Genomic DNA, 25,668 nt, shown 5'->3' on the forward strand with positions numbered 1-25,668 from the left:
GCTCCTGTCCAATACAGCAAGGACTTCTGATGGCTGTTGGGGTCACTTGTGCCTCAGGACACCCCCGTGCTGGGTGTTGAATCTTGGCGTTGAGAAGGAGTTGGGGGTGGGGGAGCGGTTCATTAAATGCAGTGGAGGTAAAAAGATATTCTGAGTACTGCGGGGATTATTGGATAATCTGATTTTTTTTTTTTCCTCTTGTGAACTCATCAGTAGCCATTCCTTCGATGCATGAAAAGACACTGGCCCAGCGGAAAGCAGTTAGCTTGCCAGCAGAGTTCCCCCGGAGGAAGCGAGGCAGCTGGTTCCGAAGGTTACTTACTCTCTGGTGGGGGTTGAGTCCTGAAGTGACACACTTCATTTACCAGGGTGTTTGCCATGGGAAGGTGACCTAAGTAGAACAAATGAAACTTCAGGAACTTCCTAGTCTTCTGATTGCAGGCCCAGTGCCTTGGCTTACTTCCCTTTACTTGATTTGAAACGGATTGTGACTTGTTACCAGAATTAATCAGCAAAAAAAAAACAGTGGTTATAGTTGAATGTGGGTTTGCCTGTCACCCTCCCATGTCTCTTTCGAGGAAGTTTTGTTAAAAGGTTGTTCTTAGTGGTCGAAAAAAATCTCTTTTGCTTTGTCCTCTTTTTTACAACCTTCTCCTTCACCAAATGGATTATATGCTTTGTAAATCTTTTAAGAGCCTCCTCCCAGCTTGATGTCAAGGCTCTGGTCACGCCAAGTGCTCTAGTAAATTGTCATGTCTTCATGTGCGAGGCCGGCTATGATGTTTCTATTTCCAGAATTCCATTTAAGGCCACTTGTTTTTCTGACAGTTCCACATTCCTAGAATACACAGAGTGGTTTCCCTTCAGATGTTTTTAAAATAACATAAAAAATCCTGGTGTTGACCACCAGCCCGGGCAGGACTCTTTGACTTTGCCTAGTCCTCCTAGAGCATTTTCGTTATTTCCTGTAGTTCAGTATTTTATCAAGCTAGTAGCAGTTTCCCTCTCAGTGTACAGCTCCCATACAAGGGCTGTTAACCTTTGCAGTGAAACTCTGTCAAGTGTTTGTTGAAATCGCACCATCACGGCCACTGCTTTTATTCAAGTTGTTTGCCATGTGCTCTGTGAGAATGGCTTTCTGTGCCCGGAAGTGTGTTCCTGGGCTTGATCAATATGTGCTTGACCAGTTATCAAATTGGGGCCCTTGCTTTCCACTGATTCCACAGCTATTGGATGGTGAGTCGGTGGTGAAATCCTGGGAAGACCGAGGAGAAAGGAGTACCGAGAATTACCATCCAGGAACAGGGCGAATGTGGGGTTTTAAGATTCCAGAAGTGCCTCGTTTCTCATGGCACTTAGACACATGCGAAGAGGATGAGATCCTAATAAATAATATTCTTTTCACATCACCCATGAGGCCAGTAGAGCAAAAAATTACTAATTTGTGTAAGACCTAGTATTGTTGTCACTATCATCATATCAGAATTGGAACAGCCTCTACTGATGGCTTCTGTATCCTAGTCACTGTGCTAAGAATCTTCCACATGTTTTCTCATTTAATTGCCTTGGTAGATGTTTTTTGAGCACCTGCTCTATTCCAGGTACTGGGGATATTATGCTCAGTTACCTCCAGAAATTTATAATTATTAGAAGGTCCTAGCAAGAAAATCCTCAGTCCCACTGGAACATGATATGGCTGAGATACATTAGGGAGAGGAACTTATTTTCTAACAGGTTCACTTTCCTCCAGCAGACTATTTCCCTAGACACAAAGTATCATACAGTATGGATAAAGCACAGTGAAGCTTTATTGTCACTTAGACCCAGTGAGAGGAAAGGGGTGGTGGCATTGGTGATGGCTAGCATGGCATCGCTCCCATGGGCTTCAGCACCATCTGACAGCCAAAGTGGGGCAGCCGAGGCCTTTCTTATCTGGCCAGAGGATAGAGGGTGCCTGCTCTGTCAAGGTCATTTGCAGAGCAGTGGCCCGACCACGAGTGGACCCTGTTACCTTTGCTGACCTGGGGAGATGGCTGTCACACTTTCCCTCTGGAAGGAGCCTGGACCCTTATCTGGATCACAGGCACAGTGGGACTTGCCCAGCACACATAAAACTCTCATCTTCTTCAGACTTACAAGCAGTAAAAGGCAGACACCTTTTGCATGTCAGGCCTGACCTTGATGCCCACATTCAGAACACTCTCTGTGCTATCAAGTTGCATCAGGCAGCTTTAGAGAGAGCATTCGTTTAGGTTTAGTTGTCAGTCTGGTGAGCAAAGACTCACTCTGGAGTGCCTGCCAGGATGGGGGTCAGGCACCCTTGGGGAGGGGATCCTTTGGAGCTCTTTTCTGACCTCCCTGACCCTGGCGGACAGGCCAGGAGCTATGGGAGTGCTGAGCAGGGCAGCCTAACCTGTTCCAGAGGAGGTGGCTCCCAGGCGTGAAAAATAAACTGATGAGAGATGGGGAAGTGACTGTTGAGGTAGGCGCAACAAAACCTGCTCCAAGTACTGGAGGTGTATTTCCATTTGACCTAGACAGTGTCGAAGAGAAGAAAAGGCTGTTAGGAACCTGTTGTGTTCGCCCTGGCCTCTGTGTTGACATTTGCACTTACGGGGCAGAAGCAGTAGTGGGTAAAACTGTGCTAGCACCTTAATGTGAATCCAGGCACTGGCTCCACACTGTAGTCATTTTATTCATGGCCACAAAGCTCCTACCGTTTTTTGGCTTTTAAAATGCAGTTTTACTTGTTGAAGCAGCGAACGTTATTTTTATTAAATTTTGCCCCCTTGAGTGCACACATCGTCTTGGATTATGTATGAGGAAGTATAGATAAAGAACTTCTGTCACCTAGTGCAGGATCATAGTCGTCTCTCAGAAGAGCGCTGGTGCTGTGTGGATTTGCACGCCAGCCTCGCCACCCTAAGGGAACGACACCTTTACCTGAAAGAATGACACATACACATTCAGACTTGGGTATTTGGCACCTAGATTCTAAAGGAAAGTATGTTGCCTCTGGCAGCTTTCAAGCACACATTAGGAAATGAGGAGATTGTACCTGCCACCAAGTCTTAATAGTTCCTAATACATAAGACTTTTCTGATGAGCTTAGTGACAGTATTCATAAAAGTGGATTTTGAGAATATGTAATGAAACGTGTCAACACATGGAATAGCTACATAACTCAGTGAACTGATACTTCCCAGATGACCAAAGCATGAAGTTGCATACATAACTCCTGTGACATATATTACTCACACAGAGTTAAAAGATCTATTCAGTGTATAAGTTAGACTGGTGGATTTGAATGTAACTCACTGAGAAAAGCTCATTGGTGTGATTTCAGAGTCCAATTGCAACTTATCTTTAAGAAACAACCAGTTCTCCAGTTTTGGTGTTGTATCACAAGAGTGTGATAATAGTGTCGTGGTGAATGTACTTGTTTATTAAAGCATTTTAAAATGGGGGTGAAATGTCACATTTCCAGTGGTTTGGCAAAAGGAAAAAATGGATGCATAAGAAGAGTGGGCACATGTGGTGTAATGTTAATCATGGTAAATTTAGGTAAAGGGTACACGTGTAGAGATGGTCGTGGTACTATTTTTTAAAACTTTGTTTTAAACACGATATTATTATTTTTTAAATTTTATGTAATTTAGAAGTTTTTTCAAAATAAAATGCTGAGGAAAAATATAACAGCCAGGATAAAAAAAATAAATCTATCAAAGGTTTGGAAAATAAAAATAGTATCCTAGAATGTAGGACAGAAAAATAAAAGTGATGGAAACTAAGGAGGAAAAAAGATCAGCCTAGGATGTCTAACAGTGAGTTAGTGTGAATCTTAGAAAGCAAACTGGAAGGAAAGAAGTTTTCAAAGGAATAGTGGAATAAAATGAAATAAAATATCCCAGAACATGGGTTGGCAAGTGCATCCTAAGTGCTCCACACAGTGAAGGAAGAAAAGCCACATTAAGGAGTTTCATTGGGGAAGTCAGGAGACCCAACAGTGGTTTTCTCTGGGATGGGAAATCAGTATTGAAGAAGGCATGGGGCTGAGGGTTCCGTGTTTTGTTTTAAGTCTTGTAGAGTGATTTGACTTGTTTTTTGGATTTTTTTAATTTGTTTTTTTTTTTTTAAGACTATATGTGTTTCTTAAAAGCAGGAGTTTTTGATAAGATTAGTTCAAATTTAAGATTTCCAGATGTAAACAAGTGATGAGACCCAAAGAATGGCCTTGGGAATGGTGAATGGAGTATGGAGTGAAAATCTTTACTATTAATGAAGTCAGAGAATTGAAAGGTTAAGGTTCCATCAGGCCTCCAGCTGTGTTGAAGTCGCCTATAATAATGGCAGGATTGGGCTGCTCAGGGTTACAGTCTTTAGTCTGGAGCGCATGGTCAGTAGGTGGAGCCTCTAGAGTTCAGCTGTTTCTGTCCGACCTATGGCTGGACATCTTCAGGGTTTTCCCTTCATACAAATGGGAAATGAATCCATATCTTTCTAAATAACAAAAAGTAACTTGAATAAACTTTGGTTGTTTTTGGTGGTGTGTATTGCTCATATCCTTGGTTTTAAGTAACTACCAAAAGTGTTGGGTGCAGCCCATGCTCTCTGAGCATAGTGTGTGTGTGCAAGGTTTCCAAGCTGTTTAGAAAGAAGCTGTGAAAGCCTTTCTGTAATTCCTTATCCTACAACTCAACCAACCAAGAAGCCACCATAAGGGGAGATAAAAATCTCAGGCCTTTGAGCATTTGCTCCATCACCTCTGCCAAGTTCTCTTTTCCTTCACGGCAGTGGAGAAGGCAGCTCTCAGCTCGGAAGCAAACCCTCTTGATGACCATGAGTGCTGCCAACTGCATAGTTGCTGGCTGGCTTGCTCTGTCCAAGGGGAAGGTCATCACAGAGTCACAAAGTGATTGGATTTTCTTGTTTGGTAGGTGGGCCTCTGAGTTGAGATGTCACAGCGTTGCTGGGGCTGGGCACGTCCTGTGAAGCCTGCATTCAAATTGCCACCTCTCCTCCCCTGAAATCCATGGTGTTAAATGCCCACATCTTGTAGAGTAGCTCATGTTTTGTATTGTTTTCCAACCTTCTTAGGATGGAGAACACATTTTATTGATATCTATATCATCAGCTCTATTTTTTTAGTGATTTTTTTTTGTATTGAACTATAGTTGATTTACGGTATTGTACGATATATATATATATATATATATATATATATATATATATATATATATATTCTCTTATATTCTCTTCCATCATGGTATGTCCCAAGAGACTGGATATGGTTCCCTGTACTTTACAGTAGGACCTCATTGCTTATCTGTTCTAAAAGTAATAGTTTGCATCTATTTCTGTTTTTGTTGTTGTTGTTGTTTTGGCCATAACTGCAGCATGTGGAAGTTCCCAGGCCGTGGATCAAACCCTCATCACAGCCGTGACCTGAGCCACTACAGTGACAACACCAGATCCTTAACGTGTTGCACTGCAAGGAAACTCCATCTACATCATCAGCTCTAATCAGAGACTTAGCATCTAGTGAAAAATATGTGTCCTTGGGGTGGATTGATGAATGAATATAAATAAGATAGGCATTTAACTTAATATCAAATATTATAAAAGTATAAAAGTATTAAAGGTGTTATTTTTGTGTTTATTATTACCAGTAAAGTTGCCAGGTGGCTGGGTTCCAAATTGGAGGTGGTATGGGGATACTATTAAAAAGGCTCTTGAGTTTTTTGTTTTGTTTTGTTTTTCTTTTTTGTACAGCTAGCAAAGTCACTTCCTTTTTTTTAAGAGGAAAAAAAAAAACACATGCTTTCAAAATTCAGAACCCGTGCAAATGCATACCTACTGGCCTTTCCCTGGGAGTACAAGTGTAATTCTGTGGAACATTGACATCAAAACCCAAAGTCACATAGCTGATTAGGACCTTCGTTTAGTCAGCAGCGGTGTATTCAGAAGGACCTGTTATGTGCTAGGAAGAGCCCTGTGGTCACTGTTTGGGGCAAAAACAGAAACAAGTAACCCAGCATCCAGAGCACCAGCTATAGATGTCACCCAAAGAGGACATGGCTGTAAAATCAGCTGGAGGAAAATCTAGGAGGACGATTTTCATTAAGTCTGGGTCCAAGACAAACTGGTGGCCTGTATCTGATCCACAAAACAATCCTGCCTCTCACATTGTCAGGTCCTGAGAAGAAAAGAACACTTTTTCTCACATTATCCTCCATCATCAAATTCTACATTCCTTTGCTTTTCATGGGTATTACTGGGCTGTATTTTATCTTTTCACTGAAAAAATCCTCACTATTTCCCTCAGAACCCTTGCCAGGACTGACTTTCAGTTGATCTCAGACCCTGAGTCTCTGCTCCCTGAGGAGCCCTGGTGCAGCCACCGCTCATCCTGGGCGGCGCCCCCTTTCTCCCCTGGCCCTCCCTTTCTTCCCCCAGCTCCTGGCCCAGCTCTCACAGGGGAGGGGGAAGGCTGGGAGACACCACAGATGGGGTGAGGAAGGGGTGTGGGAGATGGGGTTTCTGAGAACACCTGAAGCTCTTCCCTGCTGCCTTAGTGATCTGCTTTTGGAGAAAGAGAATTCTGACCTGGAGGAATCCTATCCTAGTCACACAGGAGGGAGCTCCGAGACCAGGCTCTTAAACGTCTGAGGCTGTTACAGAGAGCGTAGGTCTCACCATCACTCCCGTCTTCCTGCAGTACCTCCTTTCTTGCAGGTGTCCTGGAGGCTGGAACAGGGTAGGGACACATGTGTTCCAGTGGCCGTCTGGGCTTGTACCCAGGGGCTGAGCATACACCTGTCCTACAGGAAAGGAGGCATGAGCTATGGCTACGAAGTCAAGCTGAGGCCAGTGGCCAAAGGCCCCAGAGGTGCTGGGGGTGAAGACAGGGATCAGGAGGAGGGTCTTGTCTGTGCATGCTGCGTGGGTCCTGTTTGTGAGCCCTGAGGTTGGTGGCGGGGGCCCTTTCCCAGACCTGCAGCCTGCCAGTTCCTGCCCTTCACAGATCTTATGGCTCTAAAGCTGGAAAGTGGCTTGCAGGCAGACTGGGTATTAGATGATAAGGTGCAAGAACTCTTGCCTTGGAGGCATCCTTATCACTTCCTCAGGAAGCCTGCACAATGATATCTTTTCTCCTCCAGACTGAGTAGGTGAAGTTACAGTTTGTATCATTGTGAGTTCATTTAAAAGCTGCTTTGCATCCCACCCACCTTTTGGGCCCAGGCACAAGTTTTGCCCCATGGAAGCAGAAGGAGATCGGGAAAGGAGTTAGCCGGTTGGAAATCCAGGGAGCAGCATACTTCAAGGGCATAGAAGACAAGGTCAGAGTTAGAGTTAGCAGGGGGAGGATGGGGACCAGCCCAGCGCAGTTCCCAGAGAGAGGAGGCAAGGAGGCAAGGGCCAGATTGTAGGGAATAAGGGAAAAAAGAGCCAGGCTTGGAGCAGTGGGTGAACTATTGTCCATAAGAGTTTGGCAGTTTGATGATGAAGGGAAGAATGGGGGGTGGTGGTGGTAGTGGTGGTGGTGATTTGAGGATGGATGGGGCAAAACTTGAGTTTGTGGATGATGTTCATAAGCTACTGGTGGGGAATGGGGGTTGAAGTAGCCAGTGGGCTCAGGATGGACATTATTGATAGTAGGAAGATGCCAGCAAAAAGCTTATCCTTATTTATTTTGTCGCTTTTGTCCTGAGGGATATATCAATTTTTATGAACAACAAACAAGGGCCTCATGCAGTGGTAGTTTTTAAAGACTCATTTATAAGGCTTAGTCTAATGTCACTATGGTATAGTTTACTCAAACTCATAGATCCCAAATTGGGATCCACAGGGAAGTTTAGTCTTAAATTAATTGGGATTCAGAGCCAGAAAATTTGTCTCACTTTCCCATGCAGGCTCAGGGACCAGGGAAGCCAGCAGACTGGGGATCTGCCACTGTGGGGCATGGAGCTTGCCGCCAGTGAGGGGGAGAGGGGCTGGGAGGCATTGTGACCTTGACAGATGCCCAGCTGAGTTTGGGATAGAAACTGATGCTGATTTTTCCCCTGAATTCATTTACAGATGTTAAAGGCATTTATTGGTTAGACTGATTGGTTTGGGGAGTATTTGGAATATCCACACATGATAACTTGCCCATGGTCATTGCTTTTGTACAGTATCCTCATTTTCAGTCTCTTCCTCTTCCCAGCCCTCCTCCTGAGTGTGTCTAGTGAGATGAATTTTGTCAGTTTCTTCTTGGCTTGTTCTCTCAGGAGGGAGATGATTTCAGACCCACATGCTAGCAGGAACTGAACTTGGAGTGGGCTACAGCTATGCATCCAGGGCAGCCTTGGAGAAGGCTGTGGGCACGGCAACTTCTGGAGTTCAAGAGATGGCTATTCACCTTTTTTAAATGGAACATTTAATATATATATATTGCATCTTTAAGATAGTCACATACTGAAAGACACAAACAGGATTTTGCAGTGCTGTGCTTGATGAGCAGGCGAGGAGGTTGGTATGAAGAGTGGACCTGGAGGGAAGACGTTGAGAATGTGTTGGATGCCACACAGTGTCCTTTCAGACATTGACTCCCCTCTGTGGTGTATCAGGAGGCTGGGGATGGATAGTCTAAAAGGTCTTACCCTCAGGGATTTCACACCCTGGGGAGAAATGGCCAAGGAGATCAGCAGGGCAGCGCTGTGTTTCTGCTTTGATAGGGGAGCGTATAAATGGAGTTGACTGCATGGGATCAGTAGTCTTCCTGGACACCTTCCTTTTCTCCGAGTCCCCCCCACCACCCCTTTTTAAGGCTGTACCTGCAGCACATGGAAGTTCCCAGGCTAGAGGTCAAATCAGAGCTGCAGCTGCTGGCCTACACCACAGCCACAGCAACACTGGATCCGAGTCTCATTTGCCATCTCTGCCGAAGCTTGTGGCAATGCCGGATCCTTAACCCACTGAGCGAGGCCATGGATTGAACCCACATCCCCACAGAGACTATATCAGGTCCTTATGCTGAGCCACAACAGGAACTCCCTGATTTTTTTTTTTTTTTTTTACTTAGAAATGCTGGGTATTTTATTAACTCATTTCACTTAATGCTATATGTTGAAACTTTTGGAGTAATAGTCACACACACACAGTTGACCAGTAGCTGGAGAAGAGGAGCTGTCAGTAGTGAATATCTGCCTTTTGCTTAACTGTAAGGTGCCAGCCCATCTCATTCATGAATCACACACTTGTTACATGGTGATACAGATGACATCAAAATAGATCTTTATCCGTTTTATTTATTTTAAGGTGCAACAATTGAAATTGTTCTCTTTCTCATCCTCAGAAGTGTCCTTACTCAATAGGAAACGATCTCTAGTGGTAGACATTAATGTGTCTTGTGGGCTAAACCCCTTTCATGGAGCATCAGGGGTTTGGGGAGAGGGCATCTGAGGCTACATACCCTCCCATACTGTTGCTATGGCAATGCATCACACAGAAAACCAACTGAAGGGAAATGTTGCTGATTGCATCGTTAGTGAATTTACTTTGGTGTTGTTTTCGCACAATTTTGGGTTTCCTCAGATAGGCAGGCAGAAGGAAACAATACTTGTTTTCTAGGTTTTAGACTTATTTTGAGCTTTTTAAAAGCATTTTAAGTTCATGAACCAAGACTAAGAAAATAAATCAGTTGTTGAAATTTCATGTTAGGTGTCAAACTATAATACTATTTTAAATGAGGTCTACATTTTGGTAGCAGAATGCAGGTTAAGGAGGGTTTTATTTTTGAAATTAACTGGGTCTTCAGAATCAGTCTTGAAATGTAGCCCCAGTTTTGTAAATAAAATTTTTAATTGAAATCACAGTTGTTTAATTACACCTGTCAGCTCTTCACTGTCACCAGTGATGTGGAATTTAGGTACCTAACATTACTGAGCCTCCATCAGTGCCTTAAAACATAGTGTTATCTGCAAAGTAATGGCACTGCGGTGGTTTATAGAAATCATGCAGTTTTATTTTGTACTCACATATCACACTATTATGATGCTGCGGAATACATGTCACATTTGTGCCAATGTTACCATTTTATTTTTCTATGGGAAATGTGTGTCAACACGACTCATGAACTTGCTTAATCTAGCTTATGTTTTGCAAAGATGTCATCTCTAAGCTTCCAAGATAGGGTTTCATTTTGCTTTTCTGTTTAATCAGCATTATGGAAAAATTAAAAAAAAAAACAAAAAAACCTTGTATCCAGTGGCTGATTAATTTGCGTTTTATGTACCTACGAAATGGTTAGTCTTTTATTTGGTTTGGATTATGTGTGCATGTAGAAGGAGGGGTTTTTGACTGGGATGGGCTGGAACTATTACAGGTCTTGGAGGCACATAGAATTGCATTTCTTTGGTTGTGGTGGTATTTGTTAAGGTTCTTTTCTGTTTTTTGTTTTGCTTTCTGCTTTATAAGCCAGTTGTGGAGTTGCTCTGTGCTCAATCTTCTCTCGATTCATTTCCAAGTTTATTATAACAGTATATTAAGCTACTTGTTCAGCAGAGTGTGAACTCGCATAGTTAGATATTCAGGGAGGAATATCTAAAACACACATATTCATACCCAACGAGGCATAGGCTCTTTCATGCCACAAAAACATAGTAGCTCCTAAAGGCAGATATTTCACAGAATTGGTAGCATTTTTGTCAGATGTATAATTCTCTGTCTTAGTTGGGGCATCTGAGTTTTCATACATTTGATGACAGTTTTTCAGTGAATACTCATAAGTGGTTATAAACCAATTGTAATCGCATGCATTTAAATCTAATTCAGAGGGGAGAAAAGAACACAGTTGCAGGCAGGGGCCGTGTTCAGAGCCCCACTGCTATCAGGATTCATGACAACGGGGCTCAGTTTTCTGGCTTCTCTGAAAAAGCTAATTCAGTTTCTTTAGGCTTTAACTTACTCCACAGACAGGTGGCTCTTTGCCAGGAGCAGTTGACAGTTACTGCTTCTTCTGAGGCTGATGAGCATGCAGTGCTACAGTGTCCCGAAGAATAATTTTGCTTACCTATATAATAATTTAAGGGTTTAATCATTTCTGAACATGTCCTAAGTTATTCAGTCCTTTGTCAGCATCTCATTTCAGTTCTATAAGTTGTGTTTTTTCTCTCTTTTTTTCTTTTTCGAGCATCTGCAGTTAATACATTAAGAAAAGTATTTCCAAATAAGTAGTTGTTTCTAATAATAAAATTCCTTACATGCTTTTGCTACTTTTTAGTTTCATGCACACATCACATGATGGAAACAGCAGTCTGTGAGGCAGAAATATAGTGACATTTTCCTTCTTTTCTTTTTTTGTCTTTTTAGGGCCACACACTCGGCATATGGAGGTTCCCAGGCTAGGGGTCTAATCGGAGCTGCAGCCTCTGGCCTATGCCACAGCCATAGCAAAGCAGGATCTGAGCCACGTCTGCTGCCTACACCACAGCTCACGGCAATGCCAGATCCTTCATCCACTGAGCAAGGCCAGGGATCGAACCCCCGTCCTCATGGAGTCAGGTTTGTTAACCACTGAGCCACGACAGGAACTCCTCCCCTTTTTTCATAGATGAGGAAACTGAGGCCCCAGAAAGGGTAATGGTTTTGCCCACATCCACACAGCCTGCAGATGTTGCAGATCAAGTTGCAGCCCAGCTGGTCCTCCTGTGCCAGTGAACTGAGGAAATAAGAGGAGCTGTGCTTTGTGTTAGGAGAAGAGCTCCTGGCTTTGGAGGGAGGACGTCCAGCTTGGCCAGGGCCCCACTGGCTGCTGCCACTTTTTGAGTGACAGCAGAGGCCGGGGTCATTCCTTCCCACCTACACTGCCCCAGGAAGCCTTTCACATGTACCATTTTTGACGTTTGTATTAAAGCAAACACTTGATACCCTTTTACTCTGCTCCACACCAAAAGCTAGACATATACTTCATTCTAGGAAAAATAAAAAACAACAACAATGAAAGCATGTACTAGAAAAAGGGCAATTGATTTATTTTTATCATTGCCTAACCTTTGAGACTGGAAGATTCTGTCAGCCACCTGTCTGTTCTCTTTTGCTGTCACTGATTGTGTCTGATGTGGTGGCGTTTCTCCTTGGTAGGCTTGCCTCTCTCCCTCTGCCGTGCCCTTTCCTGGTGGTTATCATCCCTGGCCCATGTGTTAAGAGACACTGTCGCTGTTCTCAAGCCCATGCTCAGTGAGCCCACGAAGAGCTCCTACTTGTTAAGGGTCATTTGCCCGGCAAGCACTTTGCTGAACACATGTCACCCAGCATCTCATAAAACTCCTCCATCACTTGGTGTTCTAGCTCATCCCCATTTTAGATGAGAAGAGTGTCATGAAGAAACCTGTTCAATATCATACAGCTAATAAGTGACCTAGGTGGGATCCGCCTATTTGATCTGATGCCATGGCCAGTGGTCTGGTACATGAACAGACAGATGCCGTCTCTGCCTTTGGCAGGTTCAGCGGCTATCATATTCATTATTTTCTGGGCCATCTCCCTTCATAGAACATAATCTGGGGGTTTTGTTTGTTTGTTTGTTTGTTTGTTGTTTTAATAGCTAGCTGGTTTTGCATTGTAGGCTTTTTTTTTTTTTTTTGGTGGTTTTAATAGTTAGCTGATTTCACACTTAGAGATTTTTTCTATTCCAATACAAAATTAGTCTAGTATTTAAAATACAAGCCAAGAATTTCATTTTCTTTTCATCTGTACCTTTACAGTTGTAGCACTGAGTAGTTATTTCAGGTAGATCTCGTGTTAATAGAAAAAATTGGTGTTGAAACCCGCTTTGCTCCTTCTTTAATTGTTGCCCATTTGGACATATTTGAGGACTGTGTAGGAACCTTCCGTTGTATAGAAGTTAATGATTTGTGCCAAATTTTAAGGCTAATTTATTGCAGCCTACTCTACCTTCCAGAAGTTTTCCTTTATTTTTCCCCGAGATAGAAATGCTATTCTGCTTTGTCATTGTAGGTAATTCATTTAGAAAATCAGATCCAAGACACGGGGGGTGTGTGTGTGTGTGTGTGAGAGAGAGAGAAAGAGAGAGAGAGAGGAGGAGGCAGGGAGGGAAAGGAAAAAGAGAGGAGGAGGAGAAAGGAGAGGAGAAAGAGGAAGTGGTGGGGTGGGGGGAAAGGGAGACAGAGAGGATTTGATTTACCAAGAAGATTATAAACAAAGCTACAAAAAGTGCTTGGTCCAGAGCTGTGTCTGTAGCATGTAGCACGACTCACACACAGAAAATTTGGTCAAAATTAAATGTGATGAATTTGTTTTCAAAGATAATAAATACAAAGAGGGCAGCCACGTGCTGCTGTGAGCATAGTAGAGCAGTGGGCAGCATTCTTGTGCTGTTTCTGCCTGGACTCTTATGAGATGCCTGGTCCTTACATTTTCTTGGGCATCACTAGGTTGATTTCTCCTTCTTTCCCTCCACCTTCTTACTCATTTTAAGCAGATTCCTAAGAAGTTGAAGGTATCTTCAGACCCAAGCCATTTAGGGTATCCTTGTCTCTTCACAGTGTTTTTTCATTAATGTTTTCATTAATGTTGACTTTGCCTAAAGTTAAAAACCTTTTTCAACTCGAGTTCAACATTCTAGGTGTTTTTAATGTTCAGGCTCCCACCCTTTTATTATCCTTGTCTTCCCCCAGTAATTACAAGACGATTTGCTTTACCCCTTAGCACTTAGCTCCTACAGACCAATCTCACCCTCTGCAGCCACCTCTCCATCAATTTGGAACAAGCTGGAACATCAACAAGGAAGTCCCTCAAGGGTCTCTGAGCCACCAAATGCTCACCAGGGGCTCCTTAGCCCTGCTCCCAGGACACGTTGGTTGTTTCTAGACTATTCTTAACTGACTGATTATTCCATTGCCATTTCTGTTACCTATTCAAAAGCAGAAAACTAGATGGAGGAAACCATATTTACAAAGTGACACGGCATACATTCATTTTATTCAGCTAGAGTCATTTGTTTATTTCTACATGTTTATTCTCTTCCCAATACTGCTGTGGATGTGAGGCCGCTGGAGTCCTTACAGAAAGTGTCCCTTGTTGTGTCTTCAAGGGATACAGGCTCCTTAAAAAAACTTGGGTTGAAAAAAACTCCTGCCGCCGAACAGATAAATTAAGTGTTCTGCTAACACTTTTTATTGCTCTGTGAATGCTTGCCAGGGGAATCCTATCACAAGCAGTCGAGGTAAACAGTGAACTGAGAACTTTCCTATTTCACCAGCATGTTTCTTATCTGCAGGCTGCAGACATTCATCTGTAGTGAGTTTCTTGCATCCGCTCTCTTCATAAGGCATGGGACGAGAGGCACCCCATAGACATGTCCCAGCTGCTGGCTCCCAGTAACAGAGCACAGTCACCAGCGCCAGGGTGACTGCAGTAATGATTTCACTCTCTGCAGCTGGAAAATCAGATTAATTTCATTTGTGCACAGGCACGTGGGCAGGGGAGTATTTTCTATTGGAACACACAGATGACAGTCAGGCTGAAAGCTAGCACTGGGTGGGGGTGGGGGGAATAGCTGAAAACAAAATGGTAGTTTTGAAGCAGTGTAGTTATAGGACACTGCATGTATCTAGAGTTTTCCTCAGGAAAAATGTCAAAATTTTCACCGTGGAAAAAAGCCCCCAGAAACCACATGGTACCCTCCGAATGTTTTGGCATTTATGGAATAGTTTGTATTGAAGGACAAAACTGTATAAAGGGATTCCAATATGGCTCGTTAATTTTGGCAAAACCATGAGAGGAAACAATTCATTGGTATGTTTGTGCTTTTGATTTAACAATTTTTAAAGAGTATGACAATATAAAGGAGGGAGGGAGGGCAAAACCTGCCCTGTGATGGCAGAGGACAGTCACCGCTAGGTGGGCACACAGCTTGAAAATTCAGCTCCCTACATGGATGACTGATAGGGCTGCCGGCGGGGCATGAAATGAGGAAGAGGAGGAAGGTGGAAACACCCCGTGCTGGTGCCAGCCTCAGTGACCGAAACCCAGAATCCCATAAGGACTTCTGGAAAAGACATACAACTGCATAGTTGAATTTATGCAGGTATCACACTTCTTCCAAGTTTTCAGAAACACATGCCCTGCCGTGGAGGTGCCGAGACCCATGCCACCTGGCTTGTGAATTAGATGGACGGTTAGGTGGGTCTATGACCTGGACAGCAAAGCAGTCCCAGACAGAGGCCACCCTCACCTGGGCTGTGCTTTCTGGGAGCTGAAGCTGCATCTCGGAGGCTACACCCACGACTGCTGACCTCTGTTCTCAACACCCACCGTGTGAAAGCCTCCCTTAGGCTGCTGAGAAGGGAGGGCTACCTAAGGAGCCTAGCCCCTGAGTTTCTGAAAGGAGTGGCTTGGTGACCAGGGTAAGGAGGCAGGTTGAGGTGAGGTGGCCGGAGAGGGTGACATGGAGAGTGTGGTGAGGTGACCTCCGTGCCTTGGCTCACCCAGCCCATTGGTGTTGGCAGCAGATCCTCAGGGTCTGCTTGCTACCTGCTGAAGCAGAATTGGGAACATGCACACTTTGTTTTTTGTTTTTTGGGTTTTTTTGAAGCACAAGGGCCAAATGTTCCACGTTTATTTACACATGAAATGTGTTCAGTACCATTATGATAGATGTGGTTAGTGCATAACACTTGACAGCATCAAGATCTTTGGAGGACCGGAATGTGGTCCTGGGAACTGCCCGCATACACTGGGCATGACGAGAAGAAAAAATGGGTGTATGTGTGTGTATACCTGATTCACTTTGCTGTACACCTGAAACTAATACAACGGTCTCTGTCAACTAAATGCCAATAATGTTATTTTAATTGCATGTGCCCTTTCTTTCAATGTCCCCGTCTCCACCTACCCACATTACTCAGGAATAATCATTTCATTTTGTAAAGCAAGCCACAGAAGCCTCCCATTTGCCAGATTCTAAACTGCAATAGGTACCTTCTCCAAAACATCTCTGCCAGGAGAGCAGGACCTTACAGCCTTCAGGGACACTGAAACCTGAACCCAGGGCTCCCCAAGATAATGCTGTTTAAGAGTTCTCCCTCCTTTCTTTTTCATCTAGATGAGCAAAGGGAAATGTTCCTGAAGGATACCTTTGGTTATTGAAACCATCAGTGACGAGCGACTCTGTGTGGATGAGTTTTACAAGCAGTCGGTGGTGTCTGTGTTCACATTTTATTTTATTCTTCTTTTGGGTGGGCATCATCTCCCTTAAGATGTCATTCTTGTTCCCCCTTTTAAGAAAGGGGAAACAGTGCTCAGCGAGTAGAATTGTGATGAGCTCAAGGTAGACATCCTCACAGTGTGTGGGGGTCAGAGGAGGCACCCAGCGATGTTCAGCTCCCTGCCTCATCCCTCCCACAAGGAGAACACAGAGCAGAAGTCGAGGGGTCATGGGCGACCACAGTAGCAGTTGCTTGTGTATATTTCCTTTGGGCAGTGGGGCCCTAGGCTGCTCTCTTTTTTTAGTTTCAGACTGCTTTAAAATTTTTCTGCCTCCTTACCTTAACTTTGTAAGCAAGTTAACCAAGCTTCTGCTCTATTATGCTCAGAGCTTTTATCTGTGTCACCTCATTTCATTTTCACAGCAAGATGTCCTTTTCATTGGTCCGCCTATGTGCGGCTTAATGACTTTTTGGAGCTGTGATACATTTTCCCACTTCCAGCAGTTATTTGCCTGATGTGGATCCAGAGGCAGGAAAGACTCCCTTCTTTTAATTCAGCTCAGGTAAATCTTTCTCGCATATCACTATGGATAGTATTTGAGTTGCTTGGCGAAGCCAGCATTGAATGGCGCTTGAAAAGGTAAGAGTAACAATGTCTCATATACTTAGTCGGAGCTTACCATGTGCTAGAAGCTGTTCAAAACCCTTTATTTATTCATTTATTTCAGTTAAAACAGCTCTGTTTGACTTAAAGAGGAACTCTTTGTCCATGGGAAAAAACACATTAATGTAATATTATGCCTTAAAAGGAAAAGTATTTTTATCAAAGATAATTCAGAAAGAATTTGTTTTGAGGGAAGATCTGTCTTTTCGGTTCATGATGGTGACCTAAAGAAGCAGGGAGCAGAGCCAGGCTTAGTCCTGTCAAAGAGAAAATGATGTCCTCTTTGGGACGATACCGTCCTTAGGGCTTGGTACATGGGTGGTGCTTTTGTGCAAAAGAGAAAAGATCTCCTTTTCTCTGTTAGACACAGTCCATCACCAGGGTGCGTACAGGCTAGTCTTCTGCCCCTTGTGTGTTACACAGCTTGGCCTAACTGCATGGCAGCCCGTGTGTGTGTGTGTGTGTGTGTGTGTGTGTGTGTGTGTGAGTAGGAAGAGGAGGAGGCAGCAAAGTTGTTGATGGAGAAAAGGGAGGGAATAGATACAAGGGAGAACAGGTATATGGCAAATGATACATGGTTTACTGGTTCCCAGTTAAAGGATTCCATTCAAAATGAGGGCAGGCAAGAACGGCTGAGACCACCTCTGCTCAAGGCATGTAAGGCAGTGTGGTCCTCGAGGTGACCCTGGATGCCATGGCCTCATTCACCTCCAGAGCCTGTGGCCAAAACCCAAAGGAGGCCTCGGCAAACCCAGGAAAGTCATGTTGCTCTTATCAGCCCCTGCCCCGAGGGAAATATTTCTTTCCTTTGCCTTAGCTTCCTTCCCTGGTTTTAATTTCTCTTAACTGCAGAGTTTAACCACAGAGCTTACTTTTAGCGGGCTGAGCTTTTTCTTAAGGGGTAGGACTTACTTTTAAGGGGTGGGGCTTATTCTTAAGTGGTGGGACTTATTCTTAAAGGGTGGGCCTTATTCCTAAGGGCTGAGCTTTTTCCTAAGGGGTGGGACTTATTCCTAGGCTCCCAAGGCTTTCAGGGGGCTGAGGAGTTAGAAATATTGGAGGGATGGTGTGAAGTGCAGTGGCTCTTTGAATTCTCCTCCTTGGGTCATAGGTGGGGCTCCCCAGAACAAACTGACTCCCTGCTTCCAAGTTTTCCTCAGCCCTGAGGTGATGAGAGCTGGCCCTTGGTCTCCCCCCAACCCCCAATATTATCATGTTCCCCTGTGGATTGCAGATGTTCAGAGAATGGCCAGAATTGTGGGTTGGATGCAGTGCTAATAATAGGAAAGCAAAATATGAAAGCAGATGTGGATTGGATGTGGAGAAAGGAAAATCTAGTTGTAAAAGAGCCTGTTTATAAGAGGATACCCATCTTGATTATTTTACTTCTTTTCATACTAGAAAATATTTGATCATTTGTTATTAGCTTCCTTGAGGGCCAGATGCAGATTTCAGTACCACTGCCTCCTTTCGAAAGCTGCAATAGGCTGCAAGAAATCACAGTAGGGCTCTTAATTTTTTTTTTCATGTTTGGAAATCATTTACTCTAATTTCACCAGAGTTTATACTGTTTGCAACAATACTGGAAGATTAATTTGTCAGTTTGTGTCATAAAATAACCCATTTTCCTCCTCCTACCCCACATTTTGGCAAATGGAAATGTATGAGGGTGGTGAGAGCAGTGTTATTTCTGAGAAAAAAATAACTTCATAGTCTGCAAAATAGTGGGGCAGTATAAAGTGGCCTTACGTGAGCATGTCCGTGGTCATGGCTTTTAAAAGGAGAAAAGAAGGGGCAGAGGAGTGTGTATCTGCACTTTAGAAGTTCTGGTTTAGAGCTCAGGACAGGTTCAGAAGTATCCAGAGTAATACCAGGATGGTTTACTGATATTTGCCTGGACTGGTTTCACGCAAAGGGTTCCATGTTCCGTGGTAGGAATAGCACTTGCTTCAGTAAGGTGATTGAATATTGCTTTCAGACATGGAGACTGGTGATTGATTGATTGATTTGCTGTTAAGGGCCGCACCCATGACATATGGAGGTTCCCAGGCTAGGGGTTGAATCAGAGCTACGGCTGCCAGTCTGTACCACAGACACAGCAACCGAGATCCAAGCCACATCTTCGACCTATACCACAGCTCACAGCAACACCGGATCTCTGACTCTCTGAGGGAGGTCAAGGATTGAACCCACATACTACTAGGATTTGTTTCCACTGTGCCACAACAAGAACTCTGAGACGTGGGATTTAGACTCGGAGAAAAGCAGATTCTCTGCTCTGGCGTCTGTTTATTTATTCTGTCCTATGTCCCACCAGGGGGTAACTGTGGCTTGGTGTTCTCTGCAGTATTTGTTAGGTTGGGATTTCCTAACCTGGAAAGTCCACTGCTATCTTGCCCTCTAGTGGCTTTTTAAAACTTCAGTTTTAAATTATTAAAACTTTAATAATTCAGTCTGAAACTTAGCGGATCAGTTGCTCTTGAGAAAAGAGTCATCTGTTCAAAGTTCCGTAAGGATGGAATTCCTATAACATAATATAACGTGTCTTGGATCTTTCTCTCCTTTCAGAAACTGAGCTCGTGGACAAGTTCCACCCACTCTAGTTTGTCAGGATTTTGTTTTCATGATTAACCTGAGAAAGCAACTCCTAATTTCTGTAATGTGTTTTCTGTTGAATAGTTTAATTTCTGTATTCATTAAGTGGGATGACAAGGTTTTACTACGTTTGTGCAGAGCTTGTTGTGTTATATTTTAAGAAGGTAATCTTTTCTTCATTGGACTCAGGAGACTCATGAAATCATCAGTATGTGAAGAAGGTAGAGTTGAACCAAAATTTTAAAAGACTGGCCCCTCATCCTCCCCTCTGCTGCCTTCTCTGTACCTTCTCCGGTCCACACAGCAGCCGCACTGCCTATCCGCTGGCCGGTTTCTCTGCCTTATTCAGGAGGTGCAGATACCTGTGTGTCTTCAGTATGTGCATCCCCAGAGCCCACTATCATGTGGGGTGTTTAGTATATGGAAAGTGAATATATTCATGTGCCTGTAATCAGTGTTGGGTAAAGATGACCTTGGGAGGCGGGGGAAGGGTAAAGCCTGTCTAAGAATCCTGAGCAGCTGTGTGAACTTGGGCTCTGGAGATCCGGGCCGAGTTGGATATCGGGTCATGGTTAGGAGAACAGTTTTGAAGCAAGACCGTGGGGCTGGCTTCTCCAGAAATCTGGTGTCTAAGAGCTCAGACTGGGCACCAAGCCTGGGTGGATGGAGGTGACAGGGATCTGAGGCTCTAAGGGCTAGAGGAACAATTGGAGATGAGAAAGACAGCCTGGATGAGGCCCAATGGGCTGGGCCCTTCCTGGCGCTCCCTGGGTGATCATTGACCTGAGCTGGTGCACTTTGGGGCAGAGCTAAGTGTGGGAAATTCAGGGTCCAGGTGGTCTCCAGCGGCCCGGCAGGAGGGCTGTGTTGGAGGAGGGGAAGGTGCTGTGGGCCTGGCCCTGGTATTCCCTTGCCTGTGTTGAGTCTACTCTGCTCCATTGCTCTTGTCCTAGAGGAAACAGAAGCTACCAAAGAGGAGCCCATCACTGCGGCCAAGTCCAAGGAGGGCAGCTGTGTCAGGGGAAGAGGGAGCACAGCTATGGCTGAGGTTGGGGTGAAGAGGGCAGCCTGATGTGGGATGTCATACTCTGAGGGGTAAGATAGGTGGGACCTGGGTAGTGTGGGTGTGGCAGTATCAGCCTGACTCACAGTGTTCAAGCCTGAGTAGAATGTGGAGGGTACCCCTCTGGGAGCCGTGTCAGCAGTCAGAGACTAGATACATATGAGGAGGTTGACCAGATATCAAGGAAATGGCAGCCAGATTTCTCACTTCCAAGAAGGGAATTAGAGTTATGGAAAGGAAGAAAACTAGAATGAATGCTGTGGTGTCAGGTTGAAATTGGAGATTCCAATATGAATACATGGATTTCAATAAATGTAGACATACAGAAACCCATAGGTGTATCTTTCCACTTAGGTGCAGTCCTCAGCTATGTTGAATGACAGCCCAAGGGCAGCAACACTCCAGCGGCACTGAGCACACCTAGCATGCAGATCTTAGTTGCTAAATACCATTCTTCCCTGAAAAGAACTCTGAAAAGGACTCCTTGGAGAAATGACCAAGTCTAGGGCCCTGGGAGGGAAGGTACAACATTGTGTTGTGCAAAAAAGTTAAGGAAGTGCTCAAAAATGATAAAGACCTGTCAGAGCAGATGTAGACAGTATGAACATCAAATTAAGTTCCCTCAAAGAACTGCAGATGCAAACTGTAAATCTGTGCTGTGGCTAGGACTGTAACTAAAAATTGGGTTGTTTCCTCATCATTGCTGCTGGGATCCAAAATAATTCATCACTCCTAATAGCTTTAGTCCAGCTTTTTAATAATCTGACCTGAATTTGAAGCCCCTTTTCCAATCCTGTAAAACCATTTCATATCAATAAATGATAGACAAAACAAGAGTTGTGTGTAAGATACAACATTTTAATTTAAAATTGGTATCTAGGAGTTCACATCATGGCTCAGAGTAGGTTAAGAATCCGACAAGTATCCATGAGGACGAGGGTTCGATCCCTGGCTTCACTCAGTGCATTAAGGATCTGGCATTGCTGTGAGCTGTGGCATAGGTCAGAGACGCAGCTCGGATCCCGAGTTGCTGCAGCTGTGGTGTAGGCCAGCAGCTGCAGCTCCGATTCAACCCTTAGCCTGGGAACTTCCGTATGCTGCAGGTTCGGCCCTAAAAAGAAAAGAAAAGAGAGTTGGTGTCTGACTTGTTTCTGGATCCTGAGAGGGACATTTATGCTTGTTAGTCATAGTGCCTGATCCCTGCGATCTGTGCCCTCCCTATGTCAGCATCATGTGGCCACTTGTTAAGTCCACCTTCACAATCCATGAGTTGATTCACACACGTGGGGAAAAAAATAGTTAAAAAAAGCTGAAAAGTTAGACTTTTATTCTCTGTATCTTAAAAAATCCACAGTTTTTTTCCAAGCCTAACTCTAATACCCTTCATTTAATTTTATTTTATTTCACAGTTAATCCTGCTGTTATAATTGAGTAACTAAAATACTCAAAACTTTATGTATGATAGGAAAATATAGAATTTTAAACTTAAACTTTGAAAAACTGGATTTAAAAAGTGTAGTTTGCTAAGCACATATTGAGTTTGGATTTAAAAAGTAAGACCTTGTCAGGCCTGGGAGGGTGCTTTCCACAGTCAGGGAAATTGGAAGGGGCGGTGAACAAGACACTGGAGGGCAGGGCTGGTTTGGGGTGAGAAGAGCACAGGGATTGAACCGGTTCCCTTCTGGGAGCACTGGCTGTGGAGTGTTTGCAGGGGCCTTTCATTGCCCAGATTTGACAGGAGACTAGGAAGCATAATTCCCCCCGCCCCCAACAGAGATTAGAATGTATACATTTTCCTTCCCATCACTTTACTTCCTTTCCTGAGAGTGTCTTGTTTGTTTCACATCTAAGAAAGCTGAGATAAGGCTTAGAAAAGAATAGCAGGAAAAAAGCGATCATCTCTACCCCAATGTCAGGTAGTTAATATCCCTTTCCTATAACCTCCTGACAGAAAGCTAATGTTGTACTCAATGAGATATTACCTTCTCCAGAAGACCAAGACTTTAAGAAAAAATGTTACAGGAGTTCCCACTGTGGTGCAGCAGTTAAGGATCTGGCATTGTCTCTGAGGTGGCAACAGGTTCGATCCCGGGCCCGGCAGCAGTGGGTTAAGGATCCAGCATTGCTGCAGCTCTGATTCAGTGCCTGGCTGGGGAATTTCTATATGCCTTGGGCATGGCCAAAAAAGAAAAGAAAAAAAATTATTATTATAATAAATATAGTATCAGAATATATCTCTCAAATATTTGGGCACTTTCATAGAAATCTTTTAAATGCATTTTGTTCTTAAAGGGAGACAGAAACATTGTGATCTGTCAGTGTACCTGGTCAGCTCTTCTCACTGGTGCCCTGGTGACTTTGACAGGGCTTTCCTGCTTTAGAATTGGTCGTAGAATCATCTCCTATGTTCTCAGGGTCCTTTTCCCAGAATGAACTATCCTGTCTTAGCTGAAAGATAACATGAGTATTTTGCTTTTGATTCCCAGCAGTTGACAATTTCCTGCATTCACTGAATGAAATATTTGAGGATTCCTGCAAGTACTTATTCTGACCCTTCCCTCTCCTTCCTTGACTAAGATCCTCTGTCTGGCATCTGTATCCCAGTTGATGATGATCTTGGCCTTTGTGATGGCCAAAAACAGGTTAGGATTTCAGGGAGGGTTGCTGTGCTGTGATTAGGACTCTTTTGATGCCACAAGAAACATACTAGAGTAGATGAGGTGGGATTGGCTGGCGAGAGGAGCTGTGAGGTCACCCCTGAGAACTCTCGGGCAAGTTGAGGTGCACCTTTCCTTTCTCTAGTTCTTGAGGATTGTTTCTCTGAATCTGCTTGGGTCTCCTTTCTCACTCTGTCTCTCTGCTTATGCAGGTTCTCCACTCTTGTGCCTTCAGCCTGAATGTGGCCCATCCAGTCTTCGGAAACCCCTGTTCACCTTGCCAACTTTCCTCTTCTCTCTGTGCGGAGGGGTGGCATGTATGTGTGTCCCTTAGGTGACTTTTGAGAGCCCGGCCTAGAGCCACTGGCCAGCCTGCAGACTGACTGCCCTAGACTTGGACTGCCAGCCCAGCTGTGGTCCCCCATGTACAGGGCTGGGCCTGCCAGAGTCATGCAGCCCAAGCCTCAGGCATCAGTCAGGGAAGCAGGACTTGTTCGTGGAGCGTCCTGTTCATGGCAGAGCTAATAAATCTTATAATTTTATAAAAGGATGGAAGATTAATGTTTCCATTTTATGGCGGCATTTCTAATATATGAGCATCTCCTCTGCAGAAGAGAGCTACCTGCCTGGCCTTCCTTTTGGCTCATCCCATGCCTGCTTCTAAACCACAGAAAAGACACCAAAGGGAGAGGCATTGATGCATCCTTTCAGGTGCAGGGGCACAGCCTGTTTCTGGGATGCTGGGGTGGGGTCTCCTATGCCAGTATGTATGTGTTTGTATGTGCTGTAGTTGTTGTTATTTTAGTTTAGTTTCATTAGCTTTATGATTACAAGAATCAAATTCAGGAGGAAATAGATTAACTCTTAATCCTTGGATTTTGCTTCTGTTTTGGTGCTAGTGGGATTCCACCCCCTCATACCTCTTTTGCTGCATTTTTTTAGATATTTAGTGGGACGTTGGAAGAGGTTGCATTAGGACCTTTAGCTGGAAAGCCTTTTAAACTTGATGGAACATTTTGGCAGGTTTGAAGCCCAAGCGTAACATTAGTTCTCATGTGTATTGCATCAAACAGATAGTCTAATAAACCTACTTTTACTCATCTCTCTGATTCATCACCATCGGACCATGACAGACCTTTACAGGGAAGGAAACATAAGAGACAGTCCGAGGGTCCTGGACTTCTAGCAGCATCAGATGTCTTTTTACGAGGTCATTGAAAGCGTTGGAATGAGAATGCTGCTCACCTTGGATGATTTTGCCTGGCAGGTGTTATATAAATGCACATTAGCAGAAAACTGTAGAGCTAAGGAAGGAGCATCAGATGATGGAAAGTCCGCTTTAAACCTTGGTTAACCTCTCCATTTGGTAGTGAAATTTCCCAGTGTGAAATTTTTAGTCCCACATTCAGTTAGGGACTAAAGACTCTGACTTGGAACCCACACCAGTAGGACCATTTCCCACTTTTTCCTCGATTGCTTTTGGCAATGAAAGCAGCACAGGATTTTAGAGTGAGGATTTCAGTTTCCAGGTAGCAGCATCTGCTACAGAATTTGGGTATCACTTTAACACATTTTGTGTTGGCTGCGATTTTTTTTTTTAATCAACTCTTTTGTGAGTTTGATGGAATTAAATTTTTAGAGTTTATAAATTGGACCCCCTTTACCTATGCTAGTATGTTTCAAAATAAGCATACATTGTGTTAATTTAAAACACAGGTACGTAGGCATGTATGGACAAGAACTTATATAGCATAGTTCTAAAGCTCTTTGTACAGAAATAAGCTGTAGTCGTGAATACCAGGAAGAGACTTTTATGCTCAGGTTTAATTTTCTTAATTTTAATTACGCTTTATTACCTTTTACAGCCGCTCTAATAGTAAGATGCTTTTGAAGAATGAATGAGATTTCAGCATATACAGAATCCTATCCATACATGTCTGCTGTCTCACTCTGTTTTTGATAAATGCAGTAGCGTAACTTTTATAATTCTGATTCTACACTTTGCTGTTTTTGCTGGCTCTTACTCGTGGTGCTTTGCTTTTGTGTGTATGTGTGTGGGTTTTTTTTTTTTTTTTTTTTTACATTTTTACTGTGAGTTCACATTTATTAGATTTTATCTGTGGGAATTTCCTGCCACCAGAGTTGAGGGTGGATTTCCTTAGAGAAAAATTGCCTTTGCTTCTCTCAAATAAGTGGAGCCACTCCAACATCAGAACCACTGGAAACTCAACTCTTAACTAGAGGTCCAAGGGACCTCAAGTTATTTCTGGCCACAAACTTGTACAAGGTCTGGCTTGTGGTTCTGTATTGTTGGAGGTGCAGGAATCTCCCCCTTTCAAAATGTGAGGCAGGTGATTGATTTTGTAGCCCTGAGGTGTGACTTTAATGCTATTTCTCCCAAACACTGAGGTTCTCTGGTAGGTCCTAATATATGCTCCACTTTGGGAGTTTGCTTGTTTTGTTTGTTTTTTCCTGCCT

General features: G+C 43.8%; 1 protein-coding gene across 1 annotated transcript in view; it reads left to right on the forward strand.

The window, feature by feature from the left end:
- The window catches only part of PELI2 (pellino E3 ubiquitin protein ligase family member 2), a 206,708-nt gene that overhangs the window by 94,809 nt on the left and 86,231 nt on the right, over nucleotides 1–25,668 (forward strand). The window lies entirely within an intron of this gene.

This window comes from Phacochoerus africanus, chromosome 2 (genome assembly GCF_016906955.1).
Source record: "Phacochoerus africanus isolate WHEZ1 chromosome 2, ROS_Pafr_v1, whole genome shotgun sequence".
Lineage (NCBI taxonomy): Eukaryota > Metazoa > Chordata > Mammalia > Artiodactyla > Suidae > Phacochoerus > Phacochoerus africanus.